At 43.3% G+C, this 18,264-nt stretch overlaps 1 protein-coding gene across 3 annotated transcripts in view; it reads left to right on the top strand.

Annotated features, from left to right (window-relative positions):
* itga11b (integrin, alpha 11b) overlaps positions 1–18,264 on the top strand; it is a 104,545-nt gene that overhangs the window by 33,220 nt on the left and 53,061 nt on the right. Inside the window, exon 1 of one of the 3 annotated variants that reach the window (XM_042301320.1) lies at positions 8,568–8,877. The exons of the other annotated variants lie outside the window; for them this stretch is intronic. The gene's annotated coding sequence lies outside the window, so the exon portion shown is untranslated. Of the gene's footprint in view, positions 1–8,567; positions 8,878–18,264 lie in introns of those variants that run through there. 3 annotated transcript variants of the gene reach the window in all.

The raw sequence follows: 18,264 nt of genomic DNA, 5'->3' as shown, positions 1-18,264 counted from the left end.
AGAGGTCATTGCGTGTCAATGAATCAGAAAGTATTTATACCCCTTGACCTTTTCCACATTTTGTTGTGTTACAGCCTGAAATCAAAATGGATGAAATATGTTTCTCTCACCAATCGACAGTACCCCATAATGACAAAGTAAAAACATTATTTTATTTTTTATATATGTTTTATTATTTAATAGGAAATACAGAACATCTTATTTATCTTAAGTGTTCACAACCCTGAGTCAATACGTTAGAATCACCTTTGGGAGTGATTTCTGCTGTGAGTCTTTAAATGGTAAGTTTCTAAGAGCTTTGCACACCTGGATTGTACAATATTTGCACAAAACTGTAACTTGGCCACTCAGAAACATTCAATGTTGTCTTGGTAAGCAACTTCAGTCTATATTTGGGCTGGTGTTTTAGGTTAATGTCCTGCTGAAAGGTGAATTTGCCTCCCAGTGTCTGTTGGAAAGCAGACTGAACCAGGTTTTCCTCTAGGATTTTGCCTGTGCTTAGCTCTATTCCGTTTCTTTTTATCCAAAATAACTCCTTAGTCATTGCCGATGACAAGTATACCCTAACATGATGTAGCCACCACTATGCTTGAAAATATGAAGGGTGTTACTCAGTGATGTGTTGTGTTGGATTTGCCCCAAACACAACACTTTGTATTCAGGACATAACATTCCTTTCTTTGTCACATTTTTTGCAGTTTTACTTTAGCTCCTTATTGTACAGGCTTCCTGTCATATACTCTGTCATATAGGTTAGTATTGTGGAGTAACTACAATGTTATACAATCCTCAGTTTTCTCCACATCCATTATACTTTAACTGTTTTAAAGTCACCATTGGCCTCAGGGTGAAATCACTGAGAGGTTTACTTCCTCTCAGGCAACTGAGATAGGAAGGATGCCTGTTTCTTTGTAGTGACTGGGTGCATTGATACAAAGTGTAATTCATAACTTCACCATGATAAAATGGATATTCTATGTCTGCTATTTTAGGTGCCCTCCTTTGTGAGGCATTGGCAAGCATCCCTGGTGTTTGTGGTTGAATCTGTGTTTGAAATTCACTGCTCGACTGAGGGACCTTACAGATAATTGTATGTGTGGGGTAACGAGATGAGTTATTCATTCAAAAATCATGTTAACCTCACTAGGGTAGGGGTTAACATGATTTTTTATTTTGATCTCTAGATGAAAAGCGTGCCCAAAGTAAACTGCCTGCTACTCGGGCCCAGAAGCTAGGATATGCATAAAATAGATTTGGGTAGATTTGGATAGAAAACACTCTATAGTTTCCAAAACTGTTAAAATAATGTCTGTGAGTATAGCAGAACTGATATGGCAGGCGAAAACCTGAGGAAAATCCATCCAGGAAGTGCCATTATTTTGAAATGGCTGTTTTTCCAATGAAAGCCTATCCACTATTTAAAGGGATAGAACCCAGATTCCATTCCCTATGGCTTCCACTAGTTGTGAACAGTCTTTAGACATTGTTTCAGGCTTTTATTCTGAAAAATGAGGGAGAATGACCACTTTGAGTGAGTGGATAGTGGGATGTCCCCAGAGCTGTTTGCTGCGCGCGACCGAGAGCGTGCCTTTCTTGTTTTTATTTAATATTGACGACGCTATTGTCCGGTTGAAATATTATAGATTATTTAGGCTAAAAACAACCTGAGGATCGATTATAAACATCGTTTGACATGTTTCTACAAACTTTTCCGGTATTATTTGGAATTTTCGTCTGCCTGTTGTGACTGCCTTTGCGCCATTGGATTACTGAACAAAACGCGCCAACAAAATTGAGGTTTTTGGATATAAAGAGGGACTTTATCGAACAAAACAAACATTTATTGTGTAACTGGGGGTCTTGTGAGTACAACCATACAAAGATCATCAAAGGTAAGTGATTAATATTATTGCTATTTCTGACTTTTGTGACTAATCTACTTGGCTGGGTCACTGTCTGCAATGTTTTGTGAGCTGGGCGCTGTCCTCAGATAATCGCATGGTATGCTTTTTGAAATCTGACACCGTGGTTGGATTAATAAGAAGTTAATATTTAAGCCGATGTATAACACTTGTTTTATGAATTTTTATTACGAGTATTTCTGTTTTTGAATTTGGTGCTCTGCAATTTCACTGGATGTTGGCCAGGTGGGACGGTAGCGTCCCACACCCCCTAGAGAGGTTAAACACTATTATTGTACACAGAGTGAGTCCATGCTACGTATTACGTGACTTGTTAAGCAAATTTGCCATAACAAAAGGGGTAGAATACTTTATTTTTTATTTATACATTTTTTTTCTAAAACATAATTCCACTTTGACATAATGTGGTATTTTGTGTAGGCCAGTGAAACAAAATCTCAATTTAATCCATTTAAAATTCAGGCTGTAACACAAAATGTGGAAAAAGTCAAGGGATGTGAATACTTTCTGAAAGCACTGTATTTGGATGAAAGAAGAGAACCCCTGGATATCAATAGGATTTTGTTCCTCCCAACAGACTCCATACAGTCATACACATCAGAACAGGAGCTGAGATGTTGCCTGGAGCTGAGATGTTTCCCACTACCCCATAAAGGTTGGCTGAAATAGGCCTGCATCAGGCGTCTTGCCTGTGGTTTGAGAATTATCTGTCAGATAAGACTCAAATAATGATTTCTGATGGCGTCAAGTCTAGTTTCCTGGATATTACCAGAGGTGTATCGCAGGGGTCGGTACTGTAACCTGTTCGCTTTACTACTTATATAAATAGCCTGTTAAAGGCTATGTTAGAGTTGCAATGTGACTTTGTTGCCTTAGAGAAAGCCCTGTTTGTTTTTTAACCTGTACTTAATGAGGGCAAGACTAAATATATGTTGTTCTCTAATTCTCGCAAAACATTTTCAGATGAACTGCATATTTATTAATTGGATGTTTCTCCCATCGATCGGGTTCAGGCCTATAAATATCTGGGCATTTGGATTGACAAAGACTTAATGTTTAAAAAAACATATGGATGAGCTAGTTAAAAAGCTAAGATTTAAAGTGGGATAATGTTTTTGAAATAGATATTTCCCCTCCTAAATATCAGTAAGCAGATTGTCCAGTCGAATTTCCTGCCAGTTCTAGACTATGGTGACACAATTTACCATATTGTAGCAGCCTCTACTCTTAAACCTTTGAATGTATCCTACCATAGCTCCCTTCGCTTTATCACAGGTGACAGTTTAATACTGCATCTTGTATCAAAAGGTTGGCTGGTCCTAGTTAAAGTCCCATAGATCACTTCATTATTGCCTACTACACAAACTTCCAACTGACCTAACTTCGTTGCTAACGTATAAAAGAATGAGCTACTGACCAATTTAGGGAAATGCTCCTTTTGTTTTAGTGTCCCCCATTGTTGGAATAACCTATAAAATTCCTTGCATGTTGACTCACTTGTGTCGCCAGGGCAGTTTAGGACTCTGGTGTTGAATACATTTTTTGAGGATGGCAGTTGTTTCAATTGATTGTAGTGGTTTATTTGTTGAAATTGTGGTGTTGAGGTTGTGGTGTTGAGGTTGTGGTGTTGAGGTTGTGGTGTTGAGGTTGTGGTGTTGAGGTTGTGGTGTTGAGGTTGTGGTGTTGTGGTTGTGGTGTTGAGGTTGTGGTGTTGTGGTTGTGGTGTTGAGGTTGTGGTGTTGAGGTTGTGGTGTTGAGGTTGTGGTGTTGAGGTTGTGGTGTTGAGGTTGTGGTGTTGAGGTTGTGGTGTTGAGGTTGTGGTGTTGAGGTTGTGGTGTTGAGGTTGTGGTGTTGTGGTTGTGGTGTTGAGGTTGTGGTGTTGAGGTTGTGGTGTTGAGGTTGTGGTGTTGTGGTTGTGGTGTTGAGGTTGTGGTGTTGAGGTTGTGGTGTTGAGGTTGTGGTGTTGAGGTTGTGGTGTTGAGGTTGTGGTGTTGAGGTTGTGGTGTTGTGGTTGTGGTGTTGAGGTTGTGGTGTTGAGGTTGTGGTGTTGTGGTTGTGGTGTTGAGGTTATGGTGTTGTGGTTATTTTTCTTGTTGTTGTTTTATTTGTAATGTAAATGTTTTCTTCCTGTTTGTTAGAAAATGTTTGTACTCAGGGGACCCTTGTGTATGAAATCCTGGTCTCAATTGAGCTACCCTGAATAAATAAAGTGAATTAATAAACAAAAATAAAAAAATAAGTGTAACGTCTCTCTCGTACATTGGAGATTATTTATGGTCATCTTTCGTTGAAATTCTGTTTTCATTTTGTAAAAGTGGAAATGTGCAATCCATATGCCTCTAGCTAGCTTTTCCCTGCTTCATCATACACAATGTGCACGTGTACATGCATGCATGCAGGCGCATACACACACACATCCACCCACACACACCACCAATGGGTCTTTATGGCACTGGGTGTTTTGCCAACCTGGACACAGGGATAGGTGTCACATAGTTAATGTAAATCTGTCTCCCTCGATTTAGTATAACATGTTACATTTTGTATGGTATATATTCAATTGTGGATGTCCATCATCCATTTAGTATGAAATGTAAAAAATTGCAAATTCGTACAATATGTTATGAACTCCACATTGTTGTGGCTAACGTTAGCTAGGCTAGGGGTTAGAGGTTAAGGGTAAGGGTTAGGGTTAGGAATTTGGGTTAGTGGTTAAGGTAAGGGGAAGGGGTTAGCTAACATGCTAAGTAGTTGCTTAGACATTCGAGTCACGACCAATCTCTCTCCTTTCATTTTTGGCTTAATATGTAAAGTCCCCTGTTTTGTGGACCTGTGTGGTTCTAGTGCTTTCACTTAGAAATCGATATGTGGAAACCATAGATCGAAATTACTTGCATTGAGCTGTAGCCCTGATTCTTACGGACACAGGAGTACAATACGTTTGGAAAGTATTCAGAACCCTTGACTTTTTCTACATTTTGTTACGTGACAGCCTTATTCTAAAATGGATTAAATAAAACATTTTCCTCATAAATCTACACACAATACCTCATAATGACAAAGCGAAAACAAACAAGTTTTTATACATTTTTTCAAATGTATAAAAAGTAAAAAAACAGAAATACCTTAATTACATAAGTACTCAGACCCTTTGCTATGAGAGCTCAGGTGCATCCTGTTTCCATCGATCATCCTCGCGACTAGCTCTGAGGAAACTTTGCAGTATTTTATTTTTGTATTTTTGTATTATTTTTTACATTATTAGCTCAGGAAATGTTTTGTGTCATTCCATACAGCAGGGAAGAACTATTGGATATCAGAGCGATGGTAACTTACCAGAACAACCAGCATTACGACCAGAAATATGACTTCCCCGAAAGCAGATCCTTTGTTCGCTCTCCCCAGGGGAATTGAACTGATTCCAGAGGCCGGCCTAAAACATCGCTGGCAGAACAGAGGCACTCGGAGCGGCTTGCTGGTTCGACTTAGGAGGCTCGCACACCACCCACCACTTCCAAGTACACTGCTCAAAAAAATAAAGGGAACACTAAAATAACACATCCTAGATCTGAATGAATGAAATATTCTTATTCAATACTTTTTTTCTGTACATAGTTGAATGTGCTGACAACAAAATCACACAAAAAATGATCAATGAAAATCAAATTTATCAGCCCATGGAGGTCTGGATTTGGAGTCACACTCAAAATTTAAGTGGAAAACCACACTACAGGCTGATCCAACTTTGATGTAATGTCCTTAAAACAAGTCAAAATGAGGCTCAGTAGTGTGTGTGGCCTCCACGTGCCTGTATGAACTCCCTACAACGCCTGGGCATGCTCCTGGGTGGTCTCCTGAGGGATCTCCTCCCAGACCTGGACTAAAGCATCCGCCAACTCCTGGACAGTCTGTGGTGCAACGTGGCGTTGGTGGATGGAGCGAGACTTGATGTCCCAGATGTGCTCAATTGGATTCAGGTCTGGGGAACGGGCGGGCCAGTCCATAGCATCAATGCCTTCCTCTTGCAGGAACTGCTGACACACTCCAGCCACATGCGGTCTAGCATTGTCTTGCATTAGGAGGAACCCAGGGCCAACCGCACCAGCATATGGTCTCACAAGGGGCCTGAGGATCTCATCTCGGTACCTAATGGCAGTCAGGCTACCTCTGGCGAGCACATGGAAACGCCACCCCACACCATGACTGACCCACCGCCAAACCGGTCATGCTGGAGGATGTTGCAGGCAGCAGAACGTTCTCCACGGCGTCTCCAGACTTTGTCACGTCTGTCACATGTGCTCAGTGTGAACCTGCTTTCATCTGTGAAGAGCACAGTGGCGAATTTGCCAATGTTGGTGTTCTCTGGCAAATGCCAAAAGTCCTGCACGGTGTTGGGCTGTAAGCACAACCCCCACCCGTGGATGTCGGGCCCTCATACCACCCTCATGGAGTCTGTTTCTGACCGTTTGAGCAGACACATGCACATTTGTGGCCTGCTGGAGGTCATTTTGCAGGGCTCTGGCAGTGCTCCTCCTGCTCCTCCTTGCACAAAGGCGGAGGCAGCAGTCCTGCTGCTGGGTTGTTGCCCCCCTACGGCCTCCTTCACGTCTCCTGATGTACTGGCCTGTCTCCTGGTAGCACCTCCATGCTCTGGACACTACGCTGACAGACACAGCAAACCTTCTAGCCACAGTTCGCATTGATGTGCCATCCTGGATGAGCTGCACTACCTGAGCCACTTGTGTGGGTTGTAGACTCTGTCTCATGCTACCACTAGAGTGAAAGCACCGCCAGCATTCAAAAGTGACCAAAACATCAGCCAGGAAGCATAGGAACTGAGAAGTGGTCTGTGGTCACCACCTGCAGAACCACTCCTTTATTGGGGGTGTCTTGCTAATTGCCTATAATTTCCACCTGTTGTCTATTCCATTTGCACAACAGCATGGGACATTTATTGTCAATCAGTGTTGCTTCCTAAGTGGACAGTTTGATTTCACAGAAGTGTGATTGACTTGGAGTTACATTGTGTTGTTTAAGTGTTCCCTTTATTTTTTTGAGCAGTGTATATTCAGCTCTGGGAAGAGTCTTGGTGGTTCCAAACTTCTTCAATTTAAGAATGATGTTGGCCACTGTGTTCTTCAACCCTGCAGACATTTTTTTGGTACCCTTCCCCAGATCTGTGCAATCAGGGGAGAAGGGCCTTGTTCAAGGGAGGTGACCAAGTCCCGGATGGTCTCTCTGACAGAGCCCCAGAATTCCTCTGTGGAGATGGGAGAGCTTTCCAGTAGGACAACCATCTCTGCAGCACTCCACCAATCAGGTCTTTACGGTAGAGTGACCAGACGAATGCCACTCCTCAGTAAAAGGCACATGACAGCCCGCTTGGAGTTTGCCAAAAGGCACCTAAAAGACTCTCAGACCATGAGAAACAAGATTCTCTAGTCTGATGAAACCAAGATTGAACTCTTTGGCCTGAATGCCAAGCGTCACATCTGGAAGAACCCTGGCACCATCACTACGGTGAAGCATAGTGGTGGCAGCATCATGCTGTGGAGATGTTGTTCAGTGGCAGGGACTGGGAGACTAGTCAGGATTGAGAGAAAGATAATCTGTGCAAATACAGAGATATCCTTGATGAAAACATACTCCAAAGTGCTCAGGACCTCAGACTGGGGGGGAAGGTTCACCTTCAAACTGGATAACGACTAAGCACAAAGCCAAGAAAATGCAGGAGTGGCTTTGGAACAAGTCTCTGAATGTCCTTGAGGGGCCTAGCCATAGCCCGGGCATGAACCCCATCGAACATCTCTGGAGAAACCTGAAAATAGCTGTGCAGCAACGCACTACCGTCTTTCCTATGTAACAAGGCCAAATGTAACATATCATACTAATTTGTGTCTCACAGATTTATGTTAAACTGAACAAAATTATAAACGTAACACGCAACAATTTCAACGATTTTACTGAGATACAGTTCATATAACAAAACCAGTCAATTGAAATAAATTCATTAGGCACTAATCTATGGATTTCACATGGGAGGCCTGGGAGGCCCACCCACTCGGGAACCAGGCCCACCCACTGGGGGAGCCAGGCCCAGCCAATCAGAATGAGTTTTTCCCCACAAAAGGTCTTTATTACATACAGAAATTCTCCTCAGTTCAATCATCTGTCCAGGTGGCTGTCTTAGACGATCCCAGAGGTGAAGAAGCCAGATGTGGAGATCTTGGGCTGGCGTGGTTACACGTGGTCTGCAGTTGTAAGGCCAGTTGGACGTACTGACAAATTCTCAAAAATGATTATTGGAGGCAGCTTATGATAGAGAAATGAACATTCAATTCTCTGGCAACAGCTCTGATGGACATTGCTCACTAACAGGGATGTAAACAATTTTGTCCTCAAAATGAGATAAATAAGCTTTTTGTGTGTATGGGACATTTCTGGGATTTTTTTATTTCAGCTCATGAAATATGGGACCAACACTTTACATGTTGTGTTTCTATTTTTGTTCATTATATGTTAACTCTTGATGCCAGGCTGAAATTCCTTTCCTCTTAATGTCTGCTGTCAGTGAGGTATGAGTCTAGCCTGACAGAATATCACATCCCTCATCTTTATGGCTCTCAACTGCTGCTACTCTCCACAGGAATGGACTTTAAGTCCTTTACCGAAGTGAGCTTGTGGAAAGGAGCATGAATTAAATCCGTCTCCAGCTGGTTGTTTTTGTTCAACTATTAATGTGATCAATTATCATTTGTAAACCTAACAGTTTAAAAGCTGCTAGCTTAACTTTTAGTCAGGCGTCTTGGATGAGAGGGTTTGATCGTCAAGATGGCCGAGATTGAGTAACGTTCCAGGTCTTCTTTACGGTTTCCAGACTGGAAGTCTTTTAGCCATGCGGAATATCTTGCGGTTCTTCCAGGATTGCCAAATATTTTGCCCTATGAAGTCACAGGTAAATAAGTGGAAAGTATTTGTGTTTGTCTAGCAACCTGTTCGCAAGCATCCCAGAGGCTTTTGATGACTCTGGAAAGAATGTGTTGTGGTCGTTTATTCCCAAGCCCCCTTCTGTGCATCCCATCACTGGCCGATTAGTAGGGGGAGAAAAACAAACTACACAGTGATACAGGAAGGGGTTGTTACTTCACAAGCAGAGCCTGGGGTGTATTTATTAGTCGGGATTCCGTTGCAAAATGTTTTGTCTGTTGCAAAACGTTTTGCAACGGTAACCATTTACTCCAAAAGAAAAACGACTACACCCCAGGCTCTGCTTGTGAAGTAACAACCCCTTCCTTCCCGTATCACTGAGCAGTAAACGGTAAACGTTTTTGTTGCAAAACGTTTTGCAACAAACTAAATGTTTTGCAACTGAATCTGACTAATGAATGTATCCATAGTTTTCTATTTGAGCCTGGGGACCTTTGTAGAGGCATTGGTGACATGCAAAAAGTATGTGGAGTCAACTGGCGCATGTTTCTTTTAGGCAGACATTACATTACGGGGCGGCAGGTAGCCTAATGATTAGAGCGTTGGAATAGTAACTGAAAGGTTGCAAGATCGAATCCCTGAGCTAACAAGGTAAAAATCTGTTGTTCTCCCCCTGAACAAGGCAGTTAACCCACTGTTCCTAGGCTGTCATTGAATATAAGAATTTGTTCAAAACTGACGTGCCTAGTTAAATAAAGGTAAAAAAATATATACAGTATGTTTAATGCTTTGAGATGTATTTGGCCCTGATTAAACGGCCCAGAGCAACATATACAAACTTGTTTCCTCGATATTTACCTCTGGTGAATTTACACCAAGCATCACATTCAAACCTTCAATGACCTCTGGCATTTATATATGAATAGTTGCCATTCAAATGTGAGGGTGTTGAATATCACAGCCAAATACCATTGGCTGTTAACGCTCTCCTAGTCATCTGTGTATCCAGCTGACTGACATTTGGGCTGTCAGCTCCCACATTCTCTTCTACCTCAGATGAGAAGCCAAAGGCATTAGAGCATTGCGTAATGGGGTCAGACGCCTTTGACCTTTGAGTCAAAGGGAAGGTCACGCTAAGAGGTGGCAGATGTTTGCAGGGCTGCGTGAATCTGTTTATTTAGTCTGTTTGTTCCTTTGATCTTTGTGTTTGATTTTGGTCTGTGACTTGGCGGGTGGACTGCAAACTACGGGCAGAACTTAACTCGTGCCTACACGTTAGTAAATTATTTCTTAAAACTTTGCTAATGGGAGATTGCCTGCACCTGCGTGTTAAAACAAACTTGCTTGCAACTAAAACCTCACAAGAATAAACCAGCAGAGCGGTAGACTACAAAGCAAGATCAAAGAGTTAGCCAACTAATTTGCAAGAATATTCTGAAATAACTTCAACATTTAAAAACATATAAGCTTTTAGAAAGATGAACTTTTCCACATTTTGTTACATTACAGACTTATTCTAAACTGGACAAAATAAATGTTTTCCCTCATCAATCTACAGTACACACAATAGCCCCTAATGACAAAGCGAAACTTATTTACATAATGACCCTTTGCTATCAGACTGGAAATTGACCTCAGGTATATCTTGTTTCCATTGATCATCCTTGAGAAGTTTCTACGACTTGATTGGAGTCTGCCTGTGGTATTTCAATTGATATGACATGATTTGGAAAGGCACACACCTGTATATATAAGTTCCCACAGTTGACAGTGCATGACAGAGCAAAAACCAAGCCATGAGTGTCATGCATAGGTGTAATAGGTGGCAGGGAAGTCAGGCGCAGGAGAGTCAAATGGAGTGTAAAATTGAGTCTTTTAATAAAGTCCACGGAGTATGCTCCATAACACTAAATGTACATAAACACACAAACATGGGTACGAGGACCCGACATGCACCTATACAACAATCACACTACACTGACAAAACAATCTCTGACAAAGACATGAGGGGAAACAGAGGGTTAAATACACAACAGGTAATGAATGGGATTGAAAACAGGTGTGTGGGAAGACAAGACAAAACCAATGGAAAATGAAAAAAGGATCAATGATGGCTAGAAGACCGGTGACGTCGAACGCCGAGCACCGCCTGAACAAGGAGAGGCAACGACTTCGGCAGAAGTCGTGACAATGAGGTCAAAGAAATTGTCTGTAGAGCTCCAAGACAGGATTGTGTTCGAGTCACAGATCTGGGGAAGGGTACCAAAAAATGTCTGCAGCATTGAAGGTCCCCAAGAACACAGTGGCCTCCATCATTCTTCAATGGAAGAAGTTTGGAACCACCAAGACTCTTCCTAGAGCTGGCTGCCCGGCAGAACTGAGCAGTCGGGAGAGAAGGGCCTTCGGCAAGGAGGTGACCAAGAACCCAATGGTCTCTCTGACAGAGCCCCAGAGTTCCTCTGTGGAGATGGGAGAGCTTTCCAGTAGGACAACCATCTCTGCAGCACTCCACCAATCAGGCCTTTATGGTAGAGTGACCAGATGGAAGCCACTCCTCAATAAAAGGCAGATGGCAGCCCGCATGGAGTTTGCCAAAAGGCACCTAAGGAGTCTCAGACAATTAGAAACAAGATTCTCTAGTCTGATGAAACCAAGATTGAACTCTCTGGCCTGATTGCCAAGCGTCACGTCTGGAGGAAACCTGGCACCATCCCTACTGTGAAGCAGTACAACGATTCTAAGCACAGGACCAATACAATGCAGGAGTGGCTTCGGGACAAGTCTCTGAATGTCCTTGAAAGGCCCAGCTGGAGTCCAGACATGAACCCAATTGAACATCTCTGGATAGACCTGAAAATAGCTGTGCAGAGACACTCCCCATCCAACCTGACAGAACTTGTGTGGACCGGCAGAGAAGAATGGGAGAAACTCCTCAAATACAGGTGTGTCAAGCTTGTATTGTCATACCCAAGAAGACTCAAGGCTGTAATCACCCCCAAAGGTGCTTCAAGAAAGTACTGAGTAAAGGTTCTGAAAACTTATGTAAATGTTACATTTCAGTTTTTCTTTTGCTTTGCCATTATGGGGTAATCAAATCAAATCAAAATCAAATCAAATCAAATTTTATTTGTCACATACACATGGTTAGCAGATGTTAATGCGAGTGTAGCGAAATGCTTGTGCTTCTAGTTCCGACAATGCAGTAATAACGAACAAGTAATCTAACTAACAATTCCAAAAAAACTACTGTCTTATACACAGTGTAAGGGGATAAAGAATATGTACATAAGGATATATGAATGAGTGATGGTACAGAGCAGCATAGGCAAGATACAGTAGATGATATCGAGTACAGTATATACATATGAGATGAGTATGTAACCCAAGTGGCGTAGTTAAAGTGGCTAGTGATACATGTATTACATAAGGATGCAGTCGATGATATAGAGTACAGTATCTACGTATGCATATGAGATGAATAATATAGGGTAAGTAACATTATATAAGGTAGCATTGTTTAAAGTGGCTAGTGATATATTTACATCATTTCCCATCAATTCCCATGATTAAAGTGGCTGGAGTAGAGTCAGTGTCATTGACAGTGTGTTGGCAGTAGCCACTCAATGTTAGTGGTGGCTGTTTAACAGTCTGATGGCCTTGAGATAGAAGCTGTTTTTCAGTCTCTCGGTCCCAGCTTTGATGCACCTGTACTGACCTCGCCTTCTGGATGACAGCGGGGTGAACAGGCAGTGGCTCGGGTGGTTGATGTCCTTGATGATCTTTATGGCCTTCCTGTAGCATCGGGTGGTGTAGGTGTCCTGGAGGGCAGGTAGTTTGCCCCCGGTGATGCGTTGTGCAGACCTCACTACCCTCTGGAGAGCCTTACGGTTGAGGGCGGTGCAGTTGCCATACCAGGCGGTGATACAGCCCGCCAGGATGCTCTCGATTGTGCATCTGTAGAAGTTTGTGAGTGCTTTTGGTGACAAGCCGAATTTCTTCAGCCTCCTGAGGTTGAAGAGGCGCTGCTGCGCCTTCCTCACGATGCTGTCTGTGTGAGTGGACCAATTCAGTTTGTCTGTGATGTGTATGCCGAGGAACTTAAAACTTGCTACCCTCTCCACTACTGTTCCATCGATGTGGATGGGGGTGTTCCCTCTGCTGTTTCCTGAAGTCCACAATCATCTCCTTAGTTTTGTTGACGTTGAGTGTGAGGTTATTTTCCTGACACCACACTCCGAGGGCCCTCACCTCCTCCCTGTAGGCCGTCTCGTCGTTATTGGTAATCAAGCCTACCACTGTTGTGTCGTCCGCAAACTTGATGATTGAGTTGGAGGCGTGCATGGCCACGCAGTCGTGGGTGAACAGGGAGTACAGGAGAGGGCTCAGAACGCACCCTTGTGGGGCCCCAGTGTTGAGGATCAGCGGGGAGGAGATGTTGTTGCCTACCCTCACCACCTGGGGGCGGCCCGTCAGGAAGTCCAGTACCCAGTTGCACAGGGCGGGGTCGAGACCCAGGGTCTCGAGCTTGATGACGAGCTTGGAGGGTACTATGGTGTTGAATGCCGAGCTGTAGTCGATGAACAGCATTCTCACATAGGTATTCCTCTTGTCCAGATGGGTTAGGGCAGTGTGCAGTGTGGTTGAGATTGCATCGTCTGTGGACCTATTTGGGCGGTAAGCAAATTGGAGTGGGTCAAGGGTGTCAGGTAGGGTGGAGGTGATATGGTCCTTGACTAGTCTCTCAAAGCACTTCATGATGACGGATGTGAGTGCTACGGGCGGTAGTCGTTTAGCTCAGTTACCTTAGCTTTCTTGGGAACAGGAACAATGGTGGCCCTCTTGAAGCATGTGGGAACAGCAGACTGGTATAGGGATTGATTGAATATGTCCGTAAACACACCGGCCAGCTGGTCTGCGCATGCTCTGAGGGCGCGGCTGGGGATGCCGTCTGGGCCTGCAGCCTTGCGAGGGTTAACACGTCTAAATGTCTTACTCACTTCGGCTGCAGTGAAGGAGAGACCGCATGTTTTCGTTGCAGGCCGTGTCAGTGGCACTGTATTGTCCTCAAAGCGGGCAAAAAGTTATTTAGTCTGCCTGGGAGCAAGACATCCTGGTCCGTGACTGGGCTGGGTTTCTTCCTGTAGTCCGTGATTGACTGTAGACCCTGCCACATGCCTCTTGTGTCTGAGCCGTTGAATTGAGATTCTACTTTGTCTCTGTACTGGCGCTTAGCTTGTTTGATAGCCTTGCGGAGGGAATAGCTGCACTGTTTGTATTCAGTCATGTCACCAGACACCTTGCCCTGATTAAAAGCAGTGGTTCGCGCCTTCAGTTCCACACGAATGCTGCCATCAATCCACGGTTTCTGGTTAGGGAATGTTTTAATCGTTGCTATGGGAACGACATCTTCAACGCACGTTCTAATGAACTCGCACACCGAATCAGCGTATTCGTCAATGTTGTTATCTGACGCAATACGAAACATCTCCCAGTCCACGTGATGGAAGCAGTCTTGGAGTGTGGAGTCAGCTTGGTCGGACCAGCGTTGGACAGACCTCAGCGTGGGAGCTTCTTGTTTTAGTTTCTGTCTGTAGGCAGGGATCAACAAAACGGAGTCGTGGTCAGCTTTTCTGAAAGGGGGGCGGGGCAGGGCCTTATATGCGTCGCGGAAGTTAGAGTAACAATGATCCAGGGTCTTTCCACCCCTGGTTGCGCAATCGATATGCTGATAAAATTTAGGGAGTCTTGTTTTCAGATTAGCCTTGTTAAAATCCCCAGCTACAATGAATGCAGCCTCCGGATAAATCGTTTCCAGTTTGCAGAGAGTTAAATAAAGTTCGTTCAGAGCCATCGATGTGTCTGCTTGGGGGATATATACGGCTGTGATTATAATCAAAGAGAATTCTCTTGGTAGATAATGCGGTCTACATTTGATTGTGAGGAATTCTAAATCAGGTGAACAGAAGGATTTGAGTTCCTGTATGTTTCTTTCATCACACCATGTCACGTTGGCCATAAGGCATACGCCCCCGCCCCTCTTCTTACCAGAAAGATGTTCGTTTCTGTCGGCGCGATGCGTGGAGAAACCCGCTGGCTGCACCGCTTCGGATTGCGTCTCTCCAGTTAGCCATGTTTCCGTGAAGCAAAGAACGTTACAGTCTCTGATGTCCCTCTGGAATGCTACCCTTGCTCGGATTTCATCAACCTTGTTGTCAAGAGACTGGACATTGGCAAGAAGAATGCTAGGGAGTGGTGCACGATGTGCCCGTCTCCGGAGTCTGACCAGAAGACCGCTTCGTTTCCCTCTTTTTCTGAGTCGTTTTTTGGGACGCTGCATGTAATCCACTCCGTTACACTGGTTGTAAGGCAGAACACAGGATCCGCATCGCGAAAAACATATTCTTGGTCGTACTGATGGTGAGTTGACGCTGATCTTATATTCAGTAGTTCTTCTCGGCTGTATGTAATGAAACCTAAGATGACCTGGGGTACTAGTGTAAGAAATAACACGTAAAAAAACAAAAAACTGCATAGTTTCCTAGGAACGCGAAGCGAGGCGGCCATCTCTGTCGGCGCCGGAAGTAATGTGTGTAGATTGATGAGGATTTATTCAAATCCTTTTTAGAATAAGGCTGTAATGTAAAAAAAATAGGCAAACGTCAAGGGGGTCCTCATACTTTCCGAATGCACTGTATCTATATTTAGCTTTCTTAATGAACCAAACCAGAAATCAAGTGTTATTTCTGGTTGTTTGTAAAAGTTAGCTTGCTAACTCATTGACCCTACTTTGTAGCATACCCTTCAGTTGAGCTCATGTTGTTAGTGTGTCAAACGAGTCTGACACCAGACAGCTGCGTGTAGGTTCTCTACTCCCGCCTCAAATGAAATATCGACATATCAGGAACATAAATAAATCGCAAGACTGCCTATCAATCTAAAATACTTTTTGTATGTACAGCTGAAGTCGGACGTTTACATAAACCTTAGCCAAATACATTTAAACTCAGTTTTTCACAACTCCTGACATTTAATCCTAGTACAAATTCCCTGTCTTCGGTCAGTTAGGATCACCACTTTATTTTAAGAATGTGAAATGTCAGAATAATAGTAGAGAATGATTTATTTCAGCTTTATTTTCGTTCCTCACATTCCCAGTGGGTCAGAAGTTTACATACACTCAATTAGTATTTGGTAGCATTGCCTTTAAATTGTTTAACTTGGGTCAAACGTTTCGGGTAGCCTTCCACAAGCTTTCCACGATAAGTTGGGTATATTTTGGCCCTTTCCTCCTGACCGAGCTGGTGTAACTGAGTCAGGTTTGTAGGCCTCCTTGCTCGAACACACTTTTCAGTTCTGCCCACAAATTGTCTATAGGATTGAGGTCAGGGTTTTGTTATGGCCTCTCCAATACCTTGACTTTGTTGTCCTTAAGCCATTTTGCCACAACTATGGAAGTATGCTTGTGGTCATTGTCCATTTGAAGACCCATTTGCAACCAAGCTTTAACTTCCTGACTGATGTCTTGATATGTTGCTTCAATATATCCACATAATTTTCCTTTCTCATGATGCCATTTATTTTGGGAAGCGCACCAGTCCATCCTGTAGCAAAGCACCCCCAAAACATGATGCTGCCACCCCCGTGCTTCCCGGTTGGGATGGTGTTCTTCGGCTTGCAAGCCTCCCCCTTTTTCCTCCAAACATAATGATGGTCATTATGGCCAAACAGTTCTATTTTTGTTTCATCAGACCAGAGGACATTTCTCCAAGAAATATGATCTTTGTCCCCATGTGCAGTTACAAACCGTAGTCTGGCTTTGTATTGGCGGTTTTGGAGCAGTGGCTTCTTCCTTTGCTGAGCGGCCTATCAGGTTGTCGATATAGGACTCGTTTTACTGTGGATATAGATACTTTTGTACCTGTTTCCTCCAACATCTTCACAAGGTCCTGTGCTGTTGTTCTGGGATTGATTTGTACTTTTTGCACCAAAGTACGTTCATCTCTAGGAGGCAGAACGCATCTCCTTCCTGAGCGGTATGATGGCTGCATGGTCCCATGGTGTTTATACTTGAGTACTATTGTTTGTACAGATGAACGTGGTACCTTCAGGCTCCCAAAGATGAAACAGACTTGTGGAGGTCTACAATTCTTTTTTCTGAGATCTTTGCTGATTTATTTAGATTTTACCATGATGTCAAGCAAAGAGGCACTGAGTTTAATGGTAGGCCTTGAAATACATTGAAATACACCTCCAATTGACTCAAATGATGATCAGAAGCTTCTAAAGCCATGACATAATTTTATGGAATTTTCCAAGCTGTTTAAAGGCACAGTCAACTTCGTGTATGTAAACTTCTGACCCACTGGAATTGTGATACAATGAATTATAAGTTAAATAATATGTCTGTAAACAATTGTTGGGAAAATTACTTGTGTCATGCACAAAGTAGATGTCCTAACCGACTTGCCAAAACTATAGTTTGTTAACAAGAAATTTGAAAAACTAGTTTTAATGACTTCAACCTAAGTGTATGTGAACTTACGACTTTAACTGTATGTTAATTATAGTGTAGAATTATAGTTCCTTCAAACATTTGATCTTAAATGACAACATAATTAGAATATCACATTTCAGGTAAGACCCAAATGCATACTGTGTTGAAGTAACATTGTTTATTACAGCAACAGGGGCAGGCAAACGACAGGTCAAGGCAGGCAGGGGTCGCTAATCCAGAGTAGTGAGGCAAAGGTACAGGACTGCAGGCAGGCTCAGGGTCAGGTCAGGCAGAGGTTGGTAATCAAGTGTAGGGGCAAAGGTACAGGACGGCAGGCAGGCTCAGGGTCAGGCAGGCGGGCACAGATTCAGGACAGGCAAGGGTCAAAACCAGGAGCGTGAGAAAAAGAGAGACTATAGGGAGAGACCAGGGAAAAGCAGGAGCTGGGAATTTACAAGTTGTGAAGTCTTAAATACCAGTTGGATGCATTCACGTGCTTTGAACTCATCGAGAAATGCTGATTAGCTAATGGACGACAACCTGCGTAAACCAACAACTAAAAGTACAGCTATCATGCTTGTAAATAGATTATAGTGTTCAAAGGACATATTAATACCACAGAGATGTGAACTACTCACACTGCATGAGTGAAACGTACGGGGGGGAATGCGGATTCATTACTGTACACAAAAACACAGATCCATTATGCAGGCTGAGGGTTTCACTCCCCAGACCATTTGATCTGAATGTTAAATAAATGAGCAGATTGCTGGTTAGGGCTTCTTTGGTATAGCATCAAACTCCAACGTGATTCAGGCGTTTCCCAAGCACCATTTTGCCCAAGGCCCCATTTAGCACTATTACCCTCTCCTTTTGACACTAATGACTCGGTTCTAACTTTAATAACAGGCTCACCGCTGA

Source organism: Oncorhynchus tshawytscha, linkage group LG19 (genome assembly GCF_018296145.1).
Source record: "Oncorhynchus tshawytscha isolate Ot180627B linkage group LG19, Otsh_v2.0, whole genome shotgun sequence".
Lineage (NCBI taxonomy): Eukaryota > Metazoa > Chordata > Actinopteri > Salmoniformes > Salmonidae > Oncorhynchus > Oncorhynchus tshawytscha.
This window is presented reverse-complemented; position numbering and strand designations above follow the sequence as displayed.